The 25132-nt window shown below is 64.5% G+C and overlaps 1 long non-coding RNA gene across 1 annotated transcript; it reads left to right on the top strand.

Annotated features, from left to right (window-relative positions):
* Positions 1 to 2507: 2507 nt before the first annotated feature.
* LOC147374741 (uncharacterized) lies at positions 2508 to 23568 on the top strand. Its single transcript, XR_015163278.1, has 2 exons — positions 2508 to 3118; positions 22614 to 23568. It is a non-coding gene; the product is annotated as an uncharacterized LOC147374741 (long non-coding RNA).
* The last annotated feature ends 1564 nt before the right edge of the window (positions 23569 to 25132 follow it).

Genomic DNA, 25132 nt, shown 5'->3' with positions numbered 1-25132 from the left:
GCTCCGCTGGCGAGTATCAGGCAGATGAGCAGGCAGGTGTCGCGCGGCTCCGCTGGCGAGTATCAGGCAGATGAGCAGGCAGGTGTCGCGCGGCTCAGCTGGTGAGTATCAGGCAGATGAGCAGGCAGGTGTCGCGCGGCTCCGCTGGCGAGTATCAGGCAGATGAGCAGGCAGGTGTCGCGCGGCTCCGCTGGCGAGTATCAGGCAGATGAGCAGGCAGGTGTCGCGCGGCTCCGCTGGCGAGTATCAGGCAGATGAGCAGGCAGGTGTCGCGCGGCTCCGCTGGCGAGTATCAGGCAGATGAGCAGGCAGGTGTCGCTCGGCTCAGCTGGCGAGTATCAGGCAGATGAGCAGGCAGGTGTCGCGCGGCTCAGTTGGCGAGTATCAGGCAGATGAGCAGGCAGGTGTCACGCGGCTCCGCTGGCGAGTATCAGGCAGATGAGCAGGCAGGTGTCGCCCGGCTCCGCTGGCAAGTATCAGGCAGATGAGCAGGCAGGTGTCGCGCAGCTCAGCTGGCGAGTATCAGGCAGATGAGCAGGCAGGTGTCGCGCGGCTCAGCTGGCGAGTATCAGGCAGATGAGCAGGAAGGTGTCGCGCGGCTCAACTGGTGAGTATCAGGCAGATGAGCAGGCAGTTGTCGCGTGGCTCAGCTGGCGAGTATCAGGCAGATGAGCAGGCAGGTGTCGCGCGGCTCAGTTGGCGTTTATCAGGCAGATGAGCAGGCAGGTGTCGCGCGGCTCCGCTGGCGAGTATCAGGCAGATGAGCAGGCAGGTGTCGCGCGGCTACGCTGGCGAGTATCAGGCAGACGAGCAGGCAGGTGTCACGCGGCTCCGCTGGCGAGTATCAGGCAGACGAGCAGGCAGGTGTCGCGCGGCTCCGCTGGCGAGGATCAGGCAGATGAGCAGGCAGGTGTCGCGCGGCTCAGCTGGTGAGCATCAGGCAGACGAGCAGGCAGGTGTCGCGCGGCTCAGCTGGCGAGTATCAGGCACATGAGCAGGCAGGTGTCACGCGGCTCAGCTCTCGAGTATCAGGCAGATGAGCAGGCAGGTGTCGCGTGGCTCAACTGGTGAGTATCAGGCAGATGAGCAGGCAGGTGTCGCGCGGCTCCGCTGGCGAGTATCAGGCAGATGAGCAGGCAGGTGTCGCGCGGCTCCGCTGGCGAGTATCAGGCAGATGAGCAGGCAGGTGTCGCGCGGCTCCGCTGGCGAGTATCAGGCAGATGAGCAGACAGGAGTATCGAGGCTCAGCTGGCGAGTATCAGGCAGATGAGCAGGCAGGTGTCGCGCGGCTCCGCTGGCGAGTATCAGGCAGATGAGCAGCCAGGTGTCGCGCGGCTCCGCTGGCGAGTATCAGGCAGATGAGCAGACAGGAGTATCGAGGCTCAGCTGGCGAGTATCAGGCAGATGAGCAGGCAGGTGTCGCGTGGCTCCGCTGGCGAGTATCAGGCAGATGAGCAGGCAGGTGTCGCGCGGCTCCGCTGGCGAGTATCAGACAGATGAGCAGGCAGGTGTCGCGCGGCTCCGCTGGCGAGTATCAGGCAGATGAGCAGGCAGGTGTCGCGCGGCTCCGCTGGCGAGTATCAGGCAGATGAGCAGGCAGGTGTCGCGCGGCTCCGCTGGCGAGTATCAGGCAGATGAGCAGGCAGGTGTCGCGCGGCTCCGCTGGCGAGTATCAGGCAGATGAGCAGGCAGGTGTCGCGCGGCTCCGCTGGCGAGTATCAGGCAGATGAGCAGGCAGGTGTCGCGCGGCTCCGCTGGCGAGTATCAGGCAGATGAGCAGGCAGGTGTCGCGCGGCTCAGCTGGTGAGATTCAGGCAGATGAGCAGGCAGGTGTCGCGCGGCTCAGCTGGCGAGTATCAGGCAGATGAGCAGGCAGGTGTCGCGCGGCTCAGTTGGCGTTTATCAGGCAGATGAGCAGGCAGGTGTCGCGCGGCTCAGCTGGCGAGTATCAGGCAGATGAGCAGGCAGGTGTCGCGCGGCTCCGCTGGCGAGTATCAGGCAGATGATCAGGCAGGTGTCGCGCGGCTCCGCTGGCGAGTATCAGGCAGATGAGCAGGCAGGTGTCGCGCGGCTCCGCTGGCGAGTATCAGGCAGATGAGCAGGCAGGTGTCGCGCGGCTCAACTGGTGAGTATCAGGCAGATGAGCAGGCAGGTGTCGCGCGGCTCAGCTGGCGAGTATCAGGCAGATGAGCAGGCAGGTGTCGCGCGGCTCAGTTGGCGTTTATCAGGCAGATGAGCAGGCAGGTGTCGCGCGGCTCAGCTGGCGAGTATCAGGCAGATGAGCAGGCAGGTGTCGCGCGGCTCCGCTGGCGAGTATCAGGCAGATGAGCAGGCAGGTGTCGCGCGGCTCCGCTGGCGAGTATCAGGCAGATGAGCAGGCAGGTGTCGCGCGGCTCCGCTGGCGAGTATCAGGCAGATGAGCAGGCAGGTGTCGCGCGGCTCCGCTGGCGAGTATCAGGCAGATGAGCAGGCAGGTGTCGCGCGGCTCCGCTGGCGAGTATCAGGCAGATGAGCAGGCAGGTGTCGCGCGGCTCCGCTGGCGAGTATCAGGCAGATGAGCAGGCAGGTGTCGCTCGGCTCAGCTGGTGAGTATCAGGCAGATGAGCAGGCAGGTGTCGCGCGGCTCAGTTGGCGAGTATCAGGCAGATGAGCAGGCAGGTGTCACGCGGCTCCGCTGGCGAGTATCAGGCAGATGAGCAGGCAGGTGTCGCGCGGCTCCGCTGGCAAGTATCAGGCAGATGAGCAGGCAGGTGTCGCGCAGCTCAGCTGGCGAGTATCAGGCAGATGAGCAGGCAGGTGTCGCGCGGCTCAGCTGGCGAGTATCAGGCAGATGAGCAGGCAGGTGTCGCGCGGCTCAACTGGTGAGTATCAGGCAGATGAGCAGGCAGTTGTCGCGTGGCTCAGCTGGCGAGTATCAGGCAGATGAGCAGGCAGGTGTCGCGCGGCTCAGCTGGCGAGTATCAGGCAGATGAGCAGGCAGGTGTCGCGCGGCTACGCTGGCGAGTATCAGGCAGATGAGCAGGCAGGTGTCACGCGGCTCCGCTGGCGAGTATCAGGCAGATGAGCAGGCAGGTGTCGCGCGGCTCCGCTGGCGAGGATCAGGCAGATGAGCAGGCAGGTGTCGCGCGGCTCAGCTGGTGAGCATCAGGCAGACGAGCAGGCAGGTGTCGCGCGGCTCAGCTGGCGAGTATCAGGCACATGAGCAGGCAGGTGTCACGCGGCTCTGCTGGCGAGTATCAGGCAGATAAGCAGGCAGGTGTCGCGTGGCTCAACTGGTGAGTATCAGGCAGATGAGCAGGCAGGTGTCGCGCGGCTCCGCTGGCGAGTATCAGGCAGATGAGCAGGCAGGTGTCGCGCGGCTCCGCTGGCGAGTATCAGGCAGATGAGCAGGCAGGTGTCGCGCGGCTCCGCTGGCGAGTATCAGGCAGATGAGCAGGCAGGTGTCGCGTGGCTCAGTTGGCGAGTATCAGGCAGATGAGCAGGCAGGTGTCGCGCGGCTCCGCTGGCGAGTATCAGGCAGATGAGCAGGCAGGTGTCGCGCGGCTCCGCTGGCGAGTATCAGGCAGATGAGCAGGCAGGTGTCGCGCGGCTCCGCTGGCGAGTATCAGGCAGATGAGCAGGCAGGTGTCGCGCGGCTCCGCTGGCGAGTATCAGGCAGATGAGCAGGCACCTGTCGGGCGACTCCGCTGGCGAGTATCAGGCAGATGAGCAGGCACGTGTCGCGCGGCTCCGCTGGCGAGTATCAGGCAGATGAGCAGCCAGGTGTCGCGCGGCTCCGCTGGCGAGTATCAGGCAGATGAGCAGACAGGAGTATCGAGGCTCAGCTGGCGAGTATCAGGCATATGAGCAGGCAGGTGTCGCGCGGCTCCGCTGGCGAGTATCAGGCAGATGAGCAGGCAGGTGTCGCGCGGCTCCGCTGGCGAGTATCAGACAGATGAGCAGGCAGGTGTCGCGCGGCTCCGCTGGCGAGTATAAGGCAGATGAGCAGGCAGGTGTCGCGCGGCTCCGCTGGCGAGTATCAGGCAGATGAGCAGGCAGGTGTCGCGCGGCTCCGCTGGCGAGTATCAGGCAGATGAGCAGGCAGGTGTCGCGCGGCTCCGCTGGCGAGTATCAGGCAGATGAGCAGGCAGGTGTCGCGCGGCTCCGCTGGCGAGTATCAGGCAGATGAGCAGGCAGGTGTCGCGAGGCTCCGCTGGCGAGTATCAGGCAGATGAGCAGGCAGGTGTCGCGCGGCTCAGCTGGTGAGTATCAGGCAGATGAGCAGGCAGGTGTCGCGCGGCTCAGCTGGCGAGTATCAGGCAGATGAGCAGGCAGGTGTCGCGCGGCTCAGTTGGCGTTTATCAGGCAGATGAGCAGGCAGGTGTCGCGCGGCTCAGCTGGCGAGTATCAGGCAGATGAGCAGGCAGGTGTCGCGCGGCTCCGCTGGCGAGTATCAGGCAGATGAGCAGGCAGGTGTCGCGCGGCTCCGCTGGCGAGTATCAGGCAGATGAGCAGGCAGGTGTCGCGCGGCTCCGCTGGCGAGTATCAGGCAGATGAGCAGGCAGGTGTCGCGTGGCTCAACTGGTGAGTATCAGGCAGATGAGCAGGCAGGTGTCACGCGGCTCAGCTGGCGAGTATCAGGCAGATGAGCAGGCAGGTGTCGCGCGGATCAGTTGGCGTTTATCAGGCAGATGAGCAGGCAGGTGTCGCGCGGCTCAGCTGGCGAGTATCAGGCAGATGAGCAGGCAGGTGTCGCGCGGCTCCGCTGGCGAGTATCAGGCAGATGAGCAGGCAGGTGTCGCGCGGCTCCGCTGGCGAGTATCAGGCAGATGAGCAGGCAGGTGTCGCGCGGCTCCGCTGGCGAGTATCAGGCAGATGAGCAGGCAGGTGTCGCGCGGCTCCGCTGGCGAGTATCAGGCAGATGAGCAGGCAGGTGTCGCGCGGCTCAACTGGTGAGTATCAGGCAGATGAGCAGGCAGGTGTCGCGCGGCTCAGCTGGCGAGTATCAGGCAGATCAGCAGGCAGGTGTCGCGCGGCTCAGTTGGCGTTTATCAGGCAGATGAGCAGGCAGGTGTCGCGCGGCTCAGCTGGCGAGTATCAGGCAGATGAGCAGGCAGGTGTCGCGCGGCTCCGCTGGCGAGTATCAGGCAGATGAGCAGGCAGGTGTCGCGCGGCTCCGCTGGCGAGTATCAGGCAGATGAGCAGGCAGGTGTCGCGCGGCTCCGCTGGCGAGTATCAGGCAGATGAGCAGGCAGGTGTCGCGCGGCTCCGCTGGCGAGTATCAGGCAGATGAGCAGGCAGGTGTCGCGCGGCTCCGCTGGCGAGTATCAGGCAGATGAGCAGGCACGTGTCGGGCGACTCCGATGGCGAGTATCAGGCAGATGAGCAGGCAGGTGTCGCGCGGCTCCGCTGGCGAGTATCAGGCAGATGAGCAGCCAGGTGTCGCGCGGCTCCGCTGGCGAGTATCAGGCAGATGAGCAGACAGGAGTATCGAGGCTCAGCTGGCGAGTATCAGGCAGATGAGCAGGCAGGGGTCGCGCGGCTCAGCTGGCGAGTATCAGGCACATGAGCAGGCAGGTGTCACGCGGCTCAGCTGGCGAGTATCAGGCAGATGAGCAGGCAGGTGTCGCGCGGCTCAACTGGCGAGTATCAGGCAGATGAGCAGGCAGGTGTCGCGCGGCTCAGCTGGCGAGTATCAGGCAGATGAGCAGGCAGGTGTCGCGCGGCTCCGCTGGCGAGTATCAGGCAGATGAGCAGGCAGGTGTCGCGCGGCTCCGCTGGCGAGTATCAGGCAGATGAGCAGGCAGGTGTCGCGCGGCTCCGCTGGCGAGTATCAGGCAGATGAGCAGGCAGGTGTCGCGCGGCTCCGCTGGCGAGTATCAGGCAGATGAGCAGGCAGGTGTCGCGCGGCTCCGCTGGCGAGTATCAGGCAGATGAGCAGGCAGGTGTCGCGCGGCTCAACTGGCGAGTATCAGGCAGATGAGCAGGCAGGTGTCGCGCGGCTCCGCTGGCGAGTATCAGGCAGATGAGCAGGCAGGTGTCGCGCGGCTCCGCTGGCGAGTATCAGGCAGATGAGCAGGCAGGTGTCGCGCGGCTCCGCTGGCGAGTATCAGGCAGATGAGCAGGCAGGTGTCGCGCGGCTCCGTGGCGAGTATCAGGCAGATGAGCAGGCAGGTGTCGCGCGGCTCAACTGGTGAGTATCAGGCAGATGAGCAGGCAGGTGTCGCGCGGCTCAGCTGGCGAGTATCAGGCAGATGAGCAGGCAGGTGTCGCGCGGCTCAGTTGGCGTTTATCAGGCAGATGAGCAGGCAGGTGTCGCGCGGCTCCGCTGGCGAGTATCAGGCAGATGAGCAGGCAGGTGTCGCGCGGCTCCGCTGGCGAGTATCAGGCAGATGAGCAGGCAGGTGTCGCGCGGCTCCGCTGGCGAGTATCAGGCAGATGAGCAGGCAGGTGTCGCGCGGCTCCGCTGGCGAGTATCAGGCAGATGAGCAGGCAGTTGTCGCGAGGCTCCGCTGGCGAGTATCAGGCAGATGAGCAGGCAGGTGTCGCGCGGCTCAACTGGTGAGTATCAGGCAGATGAGCAGGCAGGTGTCGCGCGGCTCAGCTGGCGAGTATCAGGCAGATGAGCAGGCAGGTGTCGCGCGGCTCAGCTGACGTTTATCAGGCAGATGAGCAGGCAGGTGTCGCGCGGCTCAGCTGGCGAGTATCAGGCAGATGAGCAGGCAGGTGTCGCGTGGCTCCGCTGGCGAGTATCAGGCAGATGAGCAGGCAGATGTCGCGCGGCTCCGCTGGCGAGTATCAGGCAGATGAGCAGGCAGATGTCGCGCGGCTCCGCTGGCGAGTATCAGGCAGATGAGCAGGCAGGTGTGGCGCGGCTCCGCTGGCGAGTATCAGGCAGATGAGCAGGCAGGTGTCGCGCGGCTCAGCTGGCGAGTATCAGGCAGATGAGCAGGCAGGTGTCGCGCGGCTCAGCTGGCGTTTATCAGGCAGATGAGCAGGTAGGTGTCGCGCGGCTCCGCTGGCGAGTATCAGGCAGATGAGCAGGCAGATGTCGCGCGGCTCCGCTGGCGAGTATCAGGCAGATGAGCAGGCAGGTGTCGCGCGGCTCTGCTGGCGAGTATCAGGCAGATGAGCAGGCAGGTGTCGCGCGGCTCCGCTGGCGAGTATCAGGCAGATGAGCAGGCAGGTGTCGCGCGGCTCCGCTGGCGAGTATCAGGCAGATGAGCAGGCAGGAGTCGCGCGGCTCAACTGGTGAGTATCAGGCAGATGAGCAGGCAGGTGTCGCGCGGCTCAACTGGTGAGTATCAGGCAGATGAGCAGGCAGGTGTCGCGCGGCTCCGCTGGCGAGTATCAGGCAGATGAGCAGGCAGGTGTCGCGCGGCTCAGCTGGCGTTTATCAGGCAGATGAGCAGGTAGGTGTCGCGCGGCTCCGCTGGCGAGTATCAGGCAGATGAGCAGGCAGATGTCGCGCGGCTCCGCTGGCGAGTATCAGGCAGATGAGCAGGCAGGTGTCGCGCGGCTCAGCTGGCGAGTATCAGGCAGATGAGCAGGCAGGTGTCGCGCGGCTCCGCTGGCGAGTATCAGGCAGATGAGCAGGCAGGTGTCGCGCGGCTCCGCTGGCGAGTATCAGGCAGATGAGCAGGCAGGTGTCGCGCGGCTCAACTGGTGAGTATCAGGCAGATGAGCAGGCAGGTGTCGCGCGGCTCAGCTGGCGAGTATCAGGCAGATGAGCAGGCAGGTGTCGCGCGGCTCAGTGGCGTTTATCAGGCAGATGAGCAAGCAGGTGTCGCGCGGCTCAGCTGGCGAGTATCAGGCAGATGAGCAGGCAGGTGTCGCGCGGCTCCGCTGGCGAGTATCAGGCAGATGAGCAGACAGGTGTCGCGCGGCTCCGCTGGCGAGTATCAGGCAGATGAGCAGGCAGGTGTCGCGCGGCTCCGCTGGCGAGTATCAGGCAGATGAGCAGACAGGTGTCGCGCGGCTCCGCTGGCGAGTATCAGGCAGATGAGCAGGCAGGTGTCGCGCGGCTCCGCTGGCGAGTATCAGGCAGATGAGCAGGCAGGTGTCGCGCGGCTCCGCTGGCGAGTATCAGGCAGATGAGCAGGCAGGTGTCGCGCGGCTCCGCTGGCGAGTATCAGGCAGATGAGCAGGCAGGTGTCGCGCGGCTCAACTGGTGAGTATCAGGCAGATGAGCAGGCAGGTGTCGCGCGGCTCAGCTGGCGAGTATCAGGCAGATGAGCAGGCAGGTGTCGCGCGGCTCAGCTGGCGTTTATCAGGCAGATTAGCAGGCAGGTGTCGCGCGGCTCAGCTGGCGAGTATCAGGCAGATGAGCAGGCAGGTGTCGCGCGGCTCCGCTGGCGAGTATCAGGCAGATGAGCAGGCAGATGTCGCGCGGATCCGCTGGCGAGTATCAGGCAGATGAGCAGGCAGATGTCGCGCGGCTCCGCTGGCGAGTATCAGGCAGATGAGCAGGCAGGTGTCGCGCGGCTCCGCTGGCGAGTATCAGGCAGATGAGCAGGCAGGTGTCACGCGGCTCAGCTGGCGAGTATCAGGCAGATGAGCAGGCAGGTGTCGCGCGGCTCAGCTGGCGTTTATCAGGCAGATGAGCAGGCAGGTGTCGCGCGGCTCCGCTGGCGAGTATCAGGCAGATGAGCAGGCAGATGTCGCGCGGCTCCGCTGGCGAGTATCAGGCAGATGAGCAGGCAGATGTCGCGCGGCTCCGCTGGCGAGTATCAGGCAGATGAGCAGGCAGGTGTCGCGCGGCTCCGCTGGCGAGTATCAGGCAGATGAGCAGGCAGATATCGCGCGGCTCCGCTGGCGAGTATCAGGCAGATGAGCAGGCAGGTGTCGCGCGGCTCAGCTGGCGTTTATCAGGCAGATGAGCAGGTAGGTGTCGCGCGGCTCCGCTGGCGAGTATCAGGCAGATGAGCAGGCAGATGTCGCGCGGCTCCGCTGGCGAGTATCAGGCAGATGAGCAGGCAGGTGTCGCGCGGCTCAGCTGGCGAGTATCAGGCAGATGAGCAGGCAGGTGTCGCGCGGCTCCGCTGGCGAGTATCAGGCAGATGAGCAGGCAGGTGTCGCGCGGCTCCGCTGGCGAGTATCAGGCAGATGAGCAGGCAGGTGTCGCGCGGCTCCGCTGGCGAGTATCAGGCAGATGAGCAGGCAGGTGTCGCGCGGCTCCGCTGGCGAGTATCAGGCAGATGAGCAGGCAGGTGTCGCGCGGCTCCGCTGGCGAGTATCAGGCAGATGAGCAGGCAGGTGTCGCGCGGCTCCGCTGGCGAGTATCAGGCAGATGAGCAGGCAGGTGTCGCGCGGTTCCGCTGGCGAGTATCAGGCAGATGAGCAGGCAGGTGTCGCGCGGCTCCGCTGGCGAGTATCAGGCAGATGAGCAGGCAGGTGTCGCGCGGCTCCGCTGGCGAGTATCAGGCAGATGAGCAGGCAGGTGTCGCGCGGCTCCGCTGGCTAGTATCAGGCAGATGAGCAGGCAGGTGTCGCGCGGCTCCGCTGGCGAGTATCAGGCAGATGAGCAGGCAGGTGTCGTGCGGCTCAACTGGTGAGTATCAGGCAGATGAGCAGGCAGGTGTCGCGCGGCTCAGCTGGCGAGTATCAGGCAGATGAGCAGGCAGGTGTCGCGCGGCTCAGGTGGCGTTTATCAGGCAGATGAGCAGGCAGGTGTCGCGCGGCTCAGCTGGCGAGTATCAGGCAGATGAGCAGGCAGGTGTCGCGCGGCTCCGCTGGCGAGTATCAGGCAGATGAGCAGGCAGGTGTCGCGCGGCTCCGCTGGCGAGTATCAGGCAGATGAGCAGGCAGGTGTCGCGCGGCTCCGCTGGCGAGTATCAGGCAGATGAGCAGGCAGGTGTCGCGCGGCTCCGCTGGCGAGTATCAGGCAGATGAGCAGGCAGGTGTCGCGCGGCTCCGCTGGCGAGTATCAGGCAGATGAGCAGGCAGGTGTCGCGCGGCTCAACTGGTGAGTATCAGGCAGATGAGCAGGCAGGTGTCGCGCGGCTCAGCTGGCGAGTATCAGGCAGATGAGCAGGCAGGTGTCGCGCGGCTCAGCTGGCGTTTATCAGGCAGATGAGCAGGCAGGTGTCGCGCGGCTCCGCTGGCGAGTATCAGGCAGATGAGCAGGCAGGTGTCGCGCGGCTCCGCTGGCGAGTATCAGGCAGATGAGCAGGCAGTTGTCGCGCGGCTCCGCTGGCGAGTATCAGGCAGATGAGCAGGCAGGTGTCGCGCGGCTCCGCTGGCGAGTATCAGGCAGATGAGCAGGCAGATGTCGCGCGGCTCCGCTGGCGAGTATCAGGCAGATGAGCAGGCAGGTGTCGCGCGGCTCAACTGGTGAGTATCAGGCAGATGAGCAGGCAGGTGTCGCGCGGCTCAGCTGGCGAGTATCAGGCAGATGAGCAGGCAGGTGTCGCGCGGCTCAGTTGGCGTTTATCAGGCAGATGAGCAGGCAGGTGTCGCGCGGCTCAGCTGGCGAGTATCAGGCAGATGAGCAGGCAGGTGTCGCGCGGCTCCGCTGGCGAGTATCAGGCAGATGAGCAGGCAGATGTCGCGCGGCTCAGCTGGCGAGTATCAGGCAGATGAGCAGGCAGGTGTCGCGCGGCTCCGCTGGCGAGTATCAGGCAGATGAGCAGGCAGGTGTCGCGCGGCTCCGCTGGCGAGTATCAGGCAGATGAGCAGGCAGGTGTCGCGCGGCTCCGCTGGCGAGTATCAGGCAGATGAGCAGGCAGGTGTCGCGCGGCTCAGCTGGCGAGTATCAGGCAGATGAGCAGGCAGGTGTCGCGCGGCTCAGCTGGCGTTTATCAGGCAGATGAGCAGGCAGGTGTCGCGCGGCTCAGCTGGCGAGTATCAGGCAGATGAGCAGGCAGGTGTCGCGCGGCTCCGCTGGCGAGTATCAGGCAGATGAGCAGGCAGATGTCGCGCGGCTCCGCTGGCGAGTATCAGGCAGATGAGCAGGCAGGTGTCGCGCGGCTCCGCTGGCGAGTATCAGGCAGATGAGCAGGCAGGTGTCGCGCGGCTCCGCTGGCGAGTATCAGGCAGATGAGCAGGCAGGTGTCGCGCGGCTCAGCTGGCGAGTATCAGGCAGATGAGCAGGCAGGTGTCGGGCGGCTCAGCTGGCGTTTATCAGGCAGATGAGCAGGTAGGTGTCGCGCGGCTCCGCTGGCGAGTATCAGGCAGATGAGCAGGCAGGTGTCGCGCGGCTCCGCTGGCGAGTATCAGGCAGATGAGCAGGCAGGTGTCGCGCGGCTCAGCTGGCGAGTATCAGGCAGATGAGCAGGCAGGTGTCGCGCGGCTCCGCTGGCGAGTATCAGGCAGATGAGCAGGCAGGTGTCGCGCGGCTCCGCTGGCGAGTATCAGGCAGATGAGCAGGCAGGTGTCGCGCGGCTCCGCTGGCGAGTATCAGGCAGATGAGCAGGCAGGTGTCGCGCGGCTCCGCTGGCGAGTATCAGGCAGATGAGCAGGCAGGTGTCGCGCGGCTCCGCTGGCGAGTATCAGGCAGATGAGCAGGCAGGTGTCGCGCGGCTCCGCTGGCGAGTATCAGGCAGATGAGCAGGCAGGTGTCGCGCGGCTCCGCTGGCGAGTATCAGGCAGATGAGCAGGCAGGTGTCGCGCGGCTCCGCTGGCGAGTATCAGGCAGATGAGCAGGCAGGTGTCGCGCGGCTCCGCTGGCGAGTATCAGGCAGATGAGCAGGCAGGTGTCGCGCGGCTCCGCTGGCGAGTATCAGGCAGATGAGCAGGCAGGTGTCGCGCGGCTCCGCTGGCGAGTATCAGGCAGATGAGCAGGCAGGTGTCGCGCGGCTCAACTGGCGAGTACCAGGCAGATGAGCAGGCAGGTGTCGCGCGGCTCCGCTGGCGAGTATCAGGCAGATGAGCAGGCAGGTGTCGCGCGGCTCCGCTGGCGAGTATCAGGCAGATGAGCAGGCAGGTGTCGCGCGGCTCCGCTGGCGAGTATCAGGCAGATGAGCAGGCAGGTGTCGCGCGGCTCCGCTGGCGAGTATCAGGCAGATGAGCAGGCAGGTGTCGCGCGCCTCAACTGGTGTATATCAAGCAGATGAGCAGGCAGGTGTCGCGCGGCTCAGTTTCCGATTATAAAGCAGATGAACAGGCAGGTGTCGCGGGGCTCACCTGTCGATTGTCAAGCAGATGAGCAGGCAGGTGTCGCGCTCTTCAGCTGTCGATTATCAAGCAGATGAGCAGGCAGGTGTCGCGCGTCTCAGCTGGCGATTATCAAGCAGATGAGCAGGCAGGTGTCGCGCGGCTCAACTGTCGATTATCAAGCAGATGAGCAGGCAGGTGTCGCGCGCCTCAACTGGTGTATATCAAGCAGATGAGCAGGCAGGTGTCGCGCGGCTCAGTTTCCGATTATAAAGCAGATGAACAGGCAGGTGTCGCGGGGCTCACCTGTCGATTGTCAAGCAGATGAGCAGGCAGGTGTCGCGCTCTTCAGCTGTCGATTATCAAGCAGATGAGCAGGCAGGTGTCGCACGGCTCAGCTGGCGATTATGAAGCAGATGAACAGGCAGGTGTCGCGTGTCTCAGCTGGCGATTATCAAGCAGATGAGCAGGCAGGTGTCGCGCGTCTCAGCTGTCGATTATTAAGAAGATGAGCAAACAGGTGTCGCGCGGCTCAGCTGTCAATTATCAAGCAGATGAGCAGGCAGGTGTCGCGCGGCTCAGCTGGCGATTATCAAGCAGTTGAGCAAGCAGGTGTCGCGGGGCTCAGCTGGCGATTATCAAGCAGATGAGCAGGCAGGGGTCGCGCGGCTCAGCTGGCGATTATCAAGCAGATGAGCAGGCAGGTGTCGCGCGGCTCAACTGTCGATTATCAAGCAGATGATCAGGCAGGTGTCGCGCGCCTCAACTGGTGTATATCAAGCAGATGAGCAGGCAGGTGTCGCGCGGCTCAGTTTCCGATTATAAAGCAGATGAACAGGCAGGTGTCGCGGGGCTCACCTGTCGATTATCAAGCAGATGAGCAGGCAGGTGTCGCGCTCTTCAGCTGTCGATTATCAAGCAGATGAGCAGGCAGGTGTCGCACGGCACAGCTGGCGATTATGAAGCAGATGAACAGGCAGGTGTCGCGTGTCTCAGCTGGCGATTATCAAGCAGATGAGCAGGCAGGTGTCACCCGTCTCAGCTGTCGATTATTAAGAAGATGAGCAAACAGGTGTCGCGCGGCTCAGCTGTCAATTATCAAGCAGATGAGCAGGCAGGTGTCGCGCGGCTCAGCTGGCGATTACCAAGCAGTTGAGCAAGCAGGTGTCGCGGGGCTCAGCTGTCGATTATCAAGCAGATGAGCAGGCAGGTGTCGCGCGACTCACTTGGCGATTATCAAGCAGATGAGCAGGCAGGTGTCGTGCGGCTCAGCTGGCGATTATCAAGCAGATGAGCAGGCAGGTGTCACACGGCTCAGCTGGCCACAGTCAAGCAGAAGAACAGGCAGGTGTCACGCGGTTCAGTTGGCGATTATCAAGCAGATGAGCAGGCAGGTGTCACGCGGCTCAGCTGTCGATTATCAAGCAGATGAGCAGGCAGGTGTCACGCGGCTCAGCTGACCACAGTCAAGCAGAAGAGCAGGAAGGTGTCTCGCGGCTCAGCTGGCGTATATCAAGCAGATGAGCAGGCAGGTGTCGCGCGGTTCAGTTTTAGATTATCAAGCAGATGAACAGGCAGGTATCGGGGGGCTCAGCTGGCCACAGTCAAGCAGATGAACAGGCAGGTTTCGCACGGCTAAGCTGGCGATTATCAAGCAGATGAACATGCAGGTGTCGCGCGGCGCAGCTGGCGATTATCAAGCAGATGAGCAGGCTGGTGTCACGCGGCTCAGCTGGCGAGTATCAGGCAGATGAGCAGGCAGGTGTCGCGCGGCTCAGCTGGCGAGTATCAGGCAGATGAGCAGGCAGGTGTCGCGCGGCTCAGCTGGCGAGTATCAGGCAGATGAGCAGGCAGGTGTCGCGCGGCTCAGCTGGCGAGTATCAGGCAGATGAGCAGGCAGGTGTCGCGCGGCTCAGCTGGCGAGTATCAGGCAGATGAGCAGGCAGGTGTCGCGCGGCTCAGCTGGCGAGTATCAGGCAGATGAGCAGGCAGGTGTCGCGCGGCTCAGCTGGCGAGTATCAGGCAGATGAGCAGGCAGGTGTCGCGCGGCTCAGCTGGCGAGTATCAGGCAGATGAGCAGGCAGGTGTCGGGCGGCTCAGCTGGCGAGTATCAGGCAGATGAGCAGGCAGGTGTCGGGCGGCTCAGCTGGCGAGTATCAGGCAGATGAGCAGGCAGGTGTCGGGCGGCTCAGCTGGCGAGTATTAGGCAGATGAGCAGGCAGGTGTCGGGGGGCTCCGCTGGCGAGTATCAGGCAGATGAGCAGGCAGGTGTCACGCGGCTCAGCTGTCGAGTATCAGGCAATTTAGCAGGCAGGTGTCGTGGGGGTCAGCTGGAGATTATGAAGCAGATGAGCAGGCAGGTGTCGCGCGGCTCAGTTGGCGATTATCAGGCAGATGAGCAGGCAGGTGTCGCGTAGGTCAGCTGGCGAGTATCAGGCAGATGAGCAGGCAGGTGTCACGAGGGTCAGCTGCAGACTAGGAAGCAGATGAGCAGGCAGGAATATCGAGGCTCAGCTGGCGATTATCAAGCAGATGAGCAGGCAGGTGTCGCCGGGCTCAGCTGGCGATTCTCAAGCAGATAAGCAGACAGGTGTCGCGGGGCTCCGTTGGCGAGTATCAGGCAGATGAGCAGGCAGGTGTCGCGGGGCTCAGCTGGCGATTATCAGGCAGATGAGCAGGCAGGTGTCCCGGGGGTCAGCTGGAGATTATGAAGCAGATGAGCAGGCATTAGTATCGACGCTCAGCTGGCGAATATCAGGCAGATGACCAGGCAGGGGTCGCGCGGCTCACCTGGCGAGTATCAGGCAGATGAACAGGCAGGTGTCGCGCGGCTCTGCTGGCGAGTATCAGGCAGTTGAGCAGGCAGGTGTCGCACGGCTCCGCTGGCGAGTATGATGCAGATGAGCAGGCAGGTGTCACGCGGCTCCAATGGCGAGTATCAGGTAGATGAGGAGGCAGGTGTCGCGCGGCTCCGCTGGCGAGTATCAGGCAGATGAGCAGGCAGGTGTCGCGCGGCTCCGCTGGCGAGTATTAGGCAGATGTGCAGGCAGGTGTCGCGCGGCTCCGCTGGCGAGTATCAGGCAGATGAGCAGGCAGGTGTCGCGCGGCTCCGCTGGCGAGTATCAGGCAGATGAGCAGGCAGGTGTCGCGCGGCTCCGCTGGCAAGTATCAGGCAGATGTGCAGGCAGGTGTCGCGCGGCTCAGCTGGCGAGTATCAGGCAGATGAGCAGGCAGGTGTCACGCGGCTCCGCTGGCGAGTATCTGGCAGATGAGCAGGCAGATGTAGCGGGAGTCAGCTGGAGATTATGCAGCAGATGAGCAGGCAGGAGTATCAGGCTCAGCTGGCGAATATCAGGCAGATGAGCAGGCAGGGGTCGCGCGGCTCACCTGGCGAGTATCAGGCAGATGAGCAGGCAGGTGTCGCGCGGCTCAGCTGGCGAGTATCAGGCAGATGAGCAGGCAGGTGTCGCGCGGCTCCGCTGGCGAGTATCAGGCAGATGAGCAGGCAGGTGTCGCGCGGCTCCGCTGGCGAGTATCAGGCAGATGAGCAGGCAGGTGTCGCGCGGCTCAGCTGGCGAGTATGAGGCAGATGAGCAGGCAGGTGTCGCGCGGATCCGCGGGCGAGTATCAGGCAGATGAGCAGGCAGGTGTCGCGGGGGACAGCTGGAGATTATGAAGCAGATGAGCAGGCAGGTGTCGCGCGGCTCAGCTGGTGAGTATCAGGCAGACGAGCAGGCAGGTGTCGCGCGGCTCAGCTGGCAAGTATCAGGCACATGAGCAGGCAGGTGTCGCGCGGCTCAGCTGGCGAGTATCAGGCAGATGAGCAGGCAGGTGTCGCGCGGCTCAACTGGTGAGTATCAGGCAGATGAGCAGGCAGGTGTCGCGCGGCTCCGCTGGCGAGTATCAGGCAGATGAGCAGGCAGGTGTCGCGCGGCTCCGCTGGCGAGTATCAGGCAGATGAGCAGGCAGGTGTCGCGCGGCTCCGCTGGCGAGTATCAGGCAGATGAGCAGGCAGGTGTCGCGCGGCTCAGTTGGCGAGTATCAGGCAGATGAGCAGGCAGGTGTCGCGCGGCTCCGCTGGCGAGTATCAGGCAGATGAGCAGGCAGGTGTCGCGCGGCTCCGCTGGCGAGTATCAGGCAGATGAGCAGGCAGGTGTCGCGCGGCTCCGCTGGCGAGTATCAGGCAGATGAGCAGGCAGGTGTCGCGCGGCTCCGCTGGCGAGTATCAGGCAGATGAGCAGGCAGGTGTCGCGCGGCTCCGCTGGCGAGTATCAGGCAGATGAGCAGGCAGGTGTCGCGCGGCTCCGCTGGCGAGTATCAGGCAGATGAGCAGGCAGGTGTCGCGCGGCTCCGCTGGCGAGTATCAGGCAGATGAGCAGGCAGGTGTCGCGCGGCTCCGCTGGCGAGTATCAGGCAGATGAGCAGGCAGGTGTCGCGCGGCTCCGCTGGCGAGTATCAGGCAGATGAGCAGGCAGGTGTCGCGCGGCTCCGCTGGCGAGTATCAGGCAGATGAGCAGACAGGAGTATCGAGGCTCAGCTGGCGAGTATCAGGCAGATGAGCAGGCAGGTGTCGCGCGGCTCCGCTGGCGAGTATCAGGCAGATGAGCAGGCAGGTGTCGCGCGGCTCCGCTGGCGAGTATCAGGCAGATGAGCAGGCAGGTGTCGCGCGGCTCCGCTGGCGAGTATCAGGCAGATGAGCAGGCAGGTGTCGCGCGGCTCCGCTGGCGAGTATCAGGCAGATGAGCAGGCAGGTGTCGCGCGGCTCCGCTGGCGAGTATCAGGCAGATGAGCAGGCAGGTGTCGCGCGGCTCCGCTGGCGAGTATCAGGCAGATGAGCAGGCAGGTGTCGCGCGGCTCCGCTGGCGAGTATCAGGCAGATGAGCAGGCAGGTGTCGCGCGGCTCCGCTGGCGAGTATCAGGCAGATGATCAGGCAGGTGTCGTGCGGCTCAGCTGGTGAGTATCAGGCAGATGAGCAGGCAGGTGTCGCGCGGCTCAGCTGGCGAGTATCAGGCAGATGAGCAGGCAGGTGTCGCGCGGCTCAGTTGGCGTTTATCAGGCAGATGAGCAGGCAGGTGTCGCGCGGCTCCGCTGGCGAGTATCAGGCAGATGAGCAGGCAGGTGTCGCGCGGCTCCGCTGGCGAGTATCAGGCAGATGAGCAGGCAGGTGTCGCGCGGCTCCGCTGGCGAGTATCAGGCAGATGAGCAGGCAGGTGTCGCGCGGCTCCGCTGGCGAGTATCAGGCAGATGAGCAGGCAGGTGTCGCGCGGCTCAACTGGTGAGTATCAGGCAGATGAGCAGGCAGGTGTCGCGCGGCTCAGCTGGCGAGTATCAGGCAGATGAGCAGGCAGGTGTCGCGCGGCTCAGTTAGCGTTTATCAGGCAGATGAGCAGGCAGGTGTCGCGCGGCTCAGCTGGCGAGTATCAGGCAGATGAGCAGGCAGGTGTCGAGCGGCTCCGTTGGCGAGTATCAGGCAGATGAGCAGGCAGGTGTCGCGCGGCTCCGCTGGCGAGTATCAGGCAGATGAGCAGGCAGGTGTCGCGCGGCTCCGCTGGCGAGTATCAGGCAGATGAGCAGGCAGGTGTCGCGCGGCTCAACTGGTGAGTATCAGGCAGATGAGCAGGCAGGTGTCGCGCGGCTCAGCTGGCGAGTATCAGGCAGATGAGCAGGCAGGTGTCGCGCGGCTCAGTTGGCGTTTATCAGGCAGATGAGCAGGCAGGTGTCGCGCGGCTCAGCTGGTGAGTATCAGGCAGATGAGCAGGCAGGTGTCGCGCGGCTCAGCTGGCGAGTATCAGGCAGATGAGCAGGCAGGTGTCGCGCGGCTCAGTTGGCGTTTATCAGGCAGATGAGCAGGCAGGTGTCGCGCGGCTCAGCTGGCGAGTATCAGGCAGATGAGCAGGCAGGTGTCGCGCGGCTCCGCTGGCGAGTATCAGGCAGATGAGCAGGCAGGTGTCGCGCGGCTCCGCTGGCGAGTATCAGGCAGATGAGCAGGCAGGTGTCGCGCGGCTCCGCTGGCGAGTATCAGGCAGATGAGCAGGCAGGTGTCGCGCGGCTCAACTGGTGAGTATCAGGCAGATGAGCAGGCAGGTGTCGCGCGGCTCAGCTGGCGAGTATCAGGCAGATGAGCAGGCAGGTGTCGCGCGGCTCAGTTGGCGTTTATCAGGCAGATGAGCAGGCAGGTGTCGCGCGGCTCAGCTGGCGAGTATCAGGCAGATGAGCAGGCAGGTGTCGAGCGGCTCCGCTGGCGAGTATCAGGCAGATGAGCAGGCAGGTGTCGCGCGGCTCCGCTGGCGAGTATCAGGCAGATGAGCAGGCAGTGTCGCGCGGCTCCGCTGGCGAGTATCAGGCAGATGAGCAGGCAGGTGTCGCGCGGCTCAACTGGTGAGTATCAGGCAGATGAGCAGGCAGGTGTCGCGCGGCTCAGCTGGCGAGTATCAGGCAGATCAGCAGGCAGGTGTCGCGCGGCTCAGTTGGCGTTTATCAGGCAGATGAGCAGGCAGGTGTCGCGCGGCTCAGCTGGCGAGTATCAGGCAGATGAGCAGGCAGGTGTCGCGCGGCTCCGCTGGCGAGTATCAGGCAGATGAGCAGCAGGTGTCGCGCGGCTCCGCTGGCGAGTATCAGGCAGATGAGCAGGCAGGTGTCGCGCGGCTCCGCTGGCGAGTATCAGGCAGATGAGCAGGCAGGTGTCGCGCGGCTCCGCTGGCGAGTATCAGGCAGATGAGCAGGCAGGTGTCGCGCGGCTCCGCTGGCGAGTATCAGGCAGATGAGCAGGCACGTGTCGGGCGACTCCGATGGCGAGTATCAGGCAGATGAGCAGGCAGGTGTCGCGCGGCTCCGCTGGCGAGTATCAGGCAGATGAGCAGCCAGGTGTCGCGCGGCTCCGCTGGCGAGTATCAGGCAGATGAGCAGACAGGAGTATCGAGGCTCAGCAGGCGAGTATCAGGCAGATGAGCAGGCAGGGGTCGCGCGGCTCAGCTGGCGAGTATCAGGCACATGAGCAGGCAGGTGTCACGCGGCTCAGCTGGCGAGTATCAGGCAGATGAGCAGGCAGGTGTCGCGCGGCTCAACTGGTGAGTATCAGGCAGATGAGCAGGCAGGTGTCGCGCGGCTCCGCTGGCGAGTATCAGGCAGATGAGCAGGCAGGTGTCGCGCGGCTCAGCTGGCGAGTATCAGGCAGATGAGCAGGCAGGTGTCGCGCGGCTCCGCTGGCGAGTATCAGGCAGATGAGCAGGCAGGTGTCGCGCGGCTCCGCTGGCGAGTATCAGGCAGATGAGCAGGCAGGTGTCGCGCGGCTCCGCTGGCGAGTATCAGGCAGATGAGCAGGCAGGTGTCCCGCGGCTCCGCTGGCGAGTATCAGGCAGATGAGCAGGCAGGTGTCGCGCGGCTCCGCTGGCGAGTATCAGGCAGATGAGCAGGCAGGTGTCGCGCGGCTCCGCTGGCGAGTATCAGGCAGATGAGCAGGCAGGTGTCGCGCGGCTCCGCTGGCGAGTATCAGGCAGATGAGCAGGCAGGTGTCGCGCGGCTCCGCTGGCGAGTATCAGGCAGATGAGCAGGCAGGTGTCGCGCGGCTCCGCTGGCGAGTATCAGGCAGATGAGCAGGCAGGTGTCGCGCGGCTCCGCTGGCGAGTATCAGGCAGATGAGCAGGCAGGTGTCGCGCGGCTCCGCTGGCGAGTATCAGGCAGATGAGCAGGCAGGTGTCGCGCGGCTCCGCTGGCGAGTATCAGGCAGATGAGCAGGCAGGTGTCGCGCGGCTCCGCTGGCGAGTATCAGGCAGATGAGCAGGCAGGTGTCGCGCGGCTCCGCTGGCGAGTATCAGGCAGATGAGCAGGCAGGTGTCGCGCGGCTCCGCTGGCGAGTATCAGGCAGATGAGCAGGCAGGTGTCGCGCGGCTCAGCTGGCGAGTATCAGGCAGATGAGCAGGCAGGTGTCGTGCGGCTCAGTGGCGTTTATCAGGCAGATGAGCAAGCAGGTGTCGCGCGGCTCCGCTGGCGAGTATCAGGCAGATGAGCAGGCAGGTGTCGCGCGGCTCCGCTGGCGAGTATCAGGCAGATGAGCAGGCAGGTGTCGCGCGGCTCCGCTGGCGAGTATCAGGCAGATGAGCAGGCAGGTGTCGCGCGGCTCCGCTGGCGAGTATCAGGCAGATGAGCAGGCAGGTGTCGCGCGGCTCCACTGGTGACTATCAGGCAGATGAGCAGGCAGGTGTCGCGCGGCTCAGCTGGTGAGTATCAGGCAGATGAGCAGGCAGGTGTCGCGCGGCTCAGCTGGCGTTTATCAGGCAGATGAGCAGGCAGGTGTCGCGCGGCTCCGCTGGCGTGTATCAGGCAGATGAGCAGGCAGGTGTCGCGCGGCTCCGCTGGCGAGTATCAGGCAGATGAGCAGGCAGGTGTCGCGCGGCTCCGCTGGCGAGTATCAGGCAGATGAGCAGGCAGATGTCGCGCGGCTCCGCTGGCGAGTATCAGGCAGATGAGCAGGCAGATGTCGCGCGGCTCCGCTGGCGAGTATCAGGCAGATGAGCAGGCAGGTGTCGCGCGGCTCCGCTGGCGAGTATCAGGCAGATGAGCAGGCAGGTGTCGCGCGGCTCAGCTGGCGAGTATCAGGCAGATGAGCAGGCAGGTGTCGCGCGGCTCAGCTGGCGTTTATCAGGCAGATGAGCAGGTAGGTGTCGCGCGGCTCAGCTGGCGAGTATCAGGCAGATGAGCAGGCAGGTGTCGCGCGGCTCAGCTGGCGTTTATCAGGCAGATGAGCAGGTAGGTGTCGCGCGGCTCAGCTGGCGAGTATCAGGCAGATGAGCAGGCAGGTGTCGCGCGGCTCAGTGGCGTTTATCAGGCAGATGAGCAAGCAGGTGTCGCGCGGCTCAGCTGGCGAGTATCAGGCAGATGAGCAGGCAGGTGTCGCGCGGCTCAGCTGGCGAGTATCAGGCAGATGAGCAGGCAGGTGTCGCGCGGCTCAGCTGGCGTTTATCAGGCAGATGAGCAGGTAGGTGTCGCGCGGCTCAGCTGGCGAGTATCAGGCAGATGAGCAGGCAGGTGTCGCGCGGCTCAGCTGGCGTTTATCAGGCAGATGAGCAGGTAGGTGTCGCGCGGCTCAGCTGGCGAGTATCAGGCAGATGAGCAGGCAGGTGTCGCGCGGCTCAGCTGGCGTTTATCAGGCAGATGAGCAGGTAGGTGTCGCGCGGCTCAGCTGGCGAGTATCAGGCAGATGAGCAGGCAGGTGTCGCGCGGCTCAGCTGGCGTTTATCAGGCAGATGAGCAGGTAGGTGTCGCGCGGCTCAGCTGGCGAGTATCAGGCAGATGAGCAGGCAGGTGTCGCGCGGCTCAGTGGCGTTTATCAGGCAGATGAGCAAGCAGGTGTCGCGCGGCTCAGCTGGCGAGTATCAGGCAGATGAGCAGGCAGGTGTCGCGCGGCTCAGCTGGCGAGTATCAGGCAGATGAGCAGGCAGGTGTCGCGCGGCTCAGCTGGCGTTTATCAGGCAGATGAGCAGGTAGGTGTCGCGCGGCTCAGCTGGCGAGTATCAGGCAGATGAGCAGGCAGGTGTCGCGCGGCTCAGTGGCGTTTATCAGGCAGATGAGCAGGCAGGTGTCGCGCGGCTCCGCTGGCGAGTATCAGGCAGATGAGCAGGCAGGTGTCGCGCGGCTCCGCTGGCGAGTATCAGGCAGATGAGCAGGCAGGTGTCGCGCCCCTCCGCTGGCGAGTATCAGGCAGATGAGCAGGCAGGTGTCGCGCGGCTCCGCTGGCGAGTATCAGGCAGATGAGCAGGCAGGTGTCGCGCGGCTCCGCTGGCGAGTATCAGGCAGATGAGCAGGCAGGTGTCGCGCGGCTCCGCTGGCGAGTATCAGGCAGATGAGCAGGCAGGTGTCGCGCGGCTCCGCTGGCGAGTATCAGGCAGATGAGCAGGCAGGTGTCGCGTGGCTCAACTGGTGAGTATCAGGCAGATGAGCAGGCAGGTGTCGCGCGGCTCCGCTGGCGAGTATCAGGCAGATGAGCAGGCAGGTGTCGCGCGGCTCCGCTGGCGAGTATCAGGCAGATGAGCAGGCAGGTGTCGCGCGGCTCCGCTGGCGAGTATCAGGCAGATGAGCAGGCAGGTGTCACGCGGCTCCGCTGGCGAGTATCAGGCAGATGAGCAGGCAGGTGTCGCCCGGCTCCGCTGGCAAGTATCAGGCAGATGAGCAGGCAGGTGTCGCGCAGCTCAGCTGGCGAGTATCAGGCAGATGAGCAGGCAGGTGTCGCGCGGCTCAGCTGGCGAGTATCAGGCAGATGAGCAGGCAGGTGTCGCGCGGCTCAACTGGTGAGTATCAGGCAGATGAGCAGGCAGTTGTCGCGTGGCTCAGCTGGCGAGTATCAGGCAGATGAGCAGGCAGGTGTCGCGCGGCTCAGTTGGCGTTTATCAGGCAGATGAGCAGGCAGGTGTCGCGCGGCTCAGCTGGCGAGTATCAGGCAGATGAGCAGGCAGGTGTCGCGCGGCTACGCTGGCGAGTATCAGGCAGATGAGCAGGCAGGTGTCACGCGGCTCCGCTGGCGAGTATCAGGCAGATGAGCAGGCAGGTGTCGCGCGGCTCCGCTGGCGAGGATCAGGCAGATGAGCAGGCAGGTGTCGCGCGGCTCAGCTGGTGAGCATCAGGCAGACGAGCAGGCAGGTGTCGCGCGGCTCAGCTGGCGAGTATCAGGCACATGAGCAGGCAGGTGTCACGCGGCTCAGCTGGCGAGTATCAGGCAGATGAGCAGGCAGGTGTCGCGTGGCTCAACTGGTGAGTATCAGGCAGATGAGCAGGCAGGTGTCGCGCGGCTCCGCTGGCGAGTATCAGGCAGATGAGCAGGCAGGTGTCGCGCGGCTCCGCTGGCGAGTATCAGGCAGATGAGCAGGCAGGTGTCGCGCGGCTCCGCTGGCGAGTATCAGGCAGATGAGCAGGCAGGTGTCGCGCGGCTCAGTTGGCGAGTATCAGGCAGATGAGCAGGCAGGTGTCGCGCGGCTCCGCTGGCGAGTATCAGGCAGATGAGCAGGCAGGTGTCGCGCGGCTCCGCTGGCGAGTATCAGGCAGATGAGCAGGCAGGTGTCGCGCGGCTCCGCTGGCGAGTATCAGGCAGATGAGCAGGCAGGTGTCGCGCGGCTCCGCTGGCGAGTATCAGGCAGATGAGCAGGCACCTGTCGGGCGACTCCGCTGGCGAGTATCAGGCAGATGAGCAGGCACGTGTCGCGCGGCTCCGCTGGCGAGTATCAGGCAGATGAGCAGCCAGGTGTCGCGCGGCTCCGCTGGCGAGTATCAGGCAGATGAGCAGACAGGAGTATCGAGGCTCAGCTGGCGAGTATCAGGCAGATGAGCAGGCAGGTGTCGCGCGGCTCCGCTGGCGAGTATCAGGCAGATGAGCAGGCAGGTGTCGCGCGGCTCCGCTGGCGAGTATCAGACAGATGAGCAGGCAGGTGTCGCGCGGCTCCGCTGGCGAGTATCAGGCAGATGAGCAGGCAGGTGTCGCGCGGCTCCGCTGGCGAGTATCAGGCAGATGAGCAGGCAGGTGTCGCGCGGCTCCGCTGGCGAGTATCAGGCAGATGAGCAGGCAGGTGTCGCGCGGCTCCGCTGGCGAGTATCAGGCAAATGAGCAGGCAGGTGTCGCGCGGCTCCGCTGGCGAGTATCAGGCAGATGAGCAGGCAGGTGTCGCGCGGCTCAGCTGGTGAGTATCAGGCAGATGAGCAGGCAGGTGTCGCGCGGCTCAGCTGGCGAGTATCAGGCAGATGAGCAGGCAGGTGTCGCGCGGCTCAGTTGGCGTTTATCAGGCAGATGAGCAGGCAGGTGTCGCGCGGCTCAGCTGGCGAGTATCAGGCAGATGAGCAGGCAGGTGTCGCGCGGCTCCGCTGGCGAGTATCAGGCAGATGAGCAGGCAGGTGTCGCGCGGCTCAGCTGGCGAGTATCAGGCAGATGAGCAGGCAGGTGTCGCGCGGCTCCGCTGGCGAGTATCAGGCAGATGAGCAGGCAGGTGTCGCGCGGCTCCGCTGGCGAGTATCAGGCAGATGAGCAGGCAGGTGTCGCGCGGCTCAGCTGGCGAGTATCAGGCAGATGAGCAGGCAGGTGTCGCGCGGCTCAGTTGGCGTTTATCAGGCAGATGAGCAGGCAGGTGTCGCGCGGCTCAGCTGGCGAGTATCAGGCAGATGAGCAGGCAGGTGTCGCGCGGCTCCGCTGGCGAGTATCAGGCAGATGAGCAGGCAGGTGTCGCGCGGCTCCGCTGGCGAGTATCAGGCAGATGAGCAGGCAGGTGTCGCGCGGCTCCGCTGGCGAGTATCAGGCAGATGAGCAGGCAGGTGTCGCGCGGCTCCGCTGGCGAGTATCAGGCAGATGAGCAGGCACCTGTCGGGCGACTCCGCTGGCGAGTATCAGGCAGATGAGCAGGCACGTGTCGCGCGGCTCCGCTGGCGAGTATCAGGCAGATGAGCAGCCAGGTGTCGCGCGGCTCCGCTGGCGAGTATCAGGCAGATGAGCAGACAGGAGTATCGAGGCTCAGCTGGCGAGTATCAGGCAGATGAGCAGGCAGGTGTCGCGCGGCTCCGCTGGCGAGTATCAGGCAGATGAGCAGGCAGGTGTCGCGCGGCTCCGCTGGCGAGTATCAGACAGATGAGCAGGCAGGTGTCGCGCGGCTCCGCTGGCGAGTATCAGGCAGATGAGCAGGCAGGTGTCGCGCGGCTCCGCTGGCGAGTATCAGGCAGATGAGCAGGCAGGTGTCGCGCGGCTCCGCTGGCGAGTATCAGGCAGATGAGCAGGCAGGTGTCGCGCGGCTCCGCTGGCGAGTATCAGGCAGATGAGCAGGCAGGTGTCGCGCGGCTCCGCTGGCGAGTATCAGGCAGATGAGCAGGCAGGTGTCGCGCGGCTCCGCTGGCGAGTATCAGGCAGATGAGCAGGCAGGTGTCGCGCGGCTCAGCTGGTGAGTATCAGGCAGATGAGCAGGCAGGTGTCGCGCGGCTCAGCTGGCGAGTATCAGGCAGATGAGCAGGCAGGTGTCGCGCGGCTCAGTTGGCGTTTATCAGGCAGATGAGCAGGCAGGTGTCGCGCGGCTCAGCTGGCGAGTATCAGGCAGA

The sequence above is a fragment of the Bos grunniens genome, chromosome 4 (genome assembly GCF_055505025.1).
Source record: "Bos grunniens cultivar Pamir isolate PY7600 chromosome 4, Bosgru_T2T1.0, whole genome shotgun sequence".
NCBI lineage: Eukaryota > Metazoa > Chordata > Mammalia > Artiodactyla > Bovidae > Bos > Bos grunniens.
The sequence above is the reverse complement of the archived record's forward strand: the minus strand, read 5'-3'. Positions and strand labels throughout refer to the sequence as shown.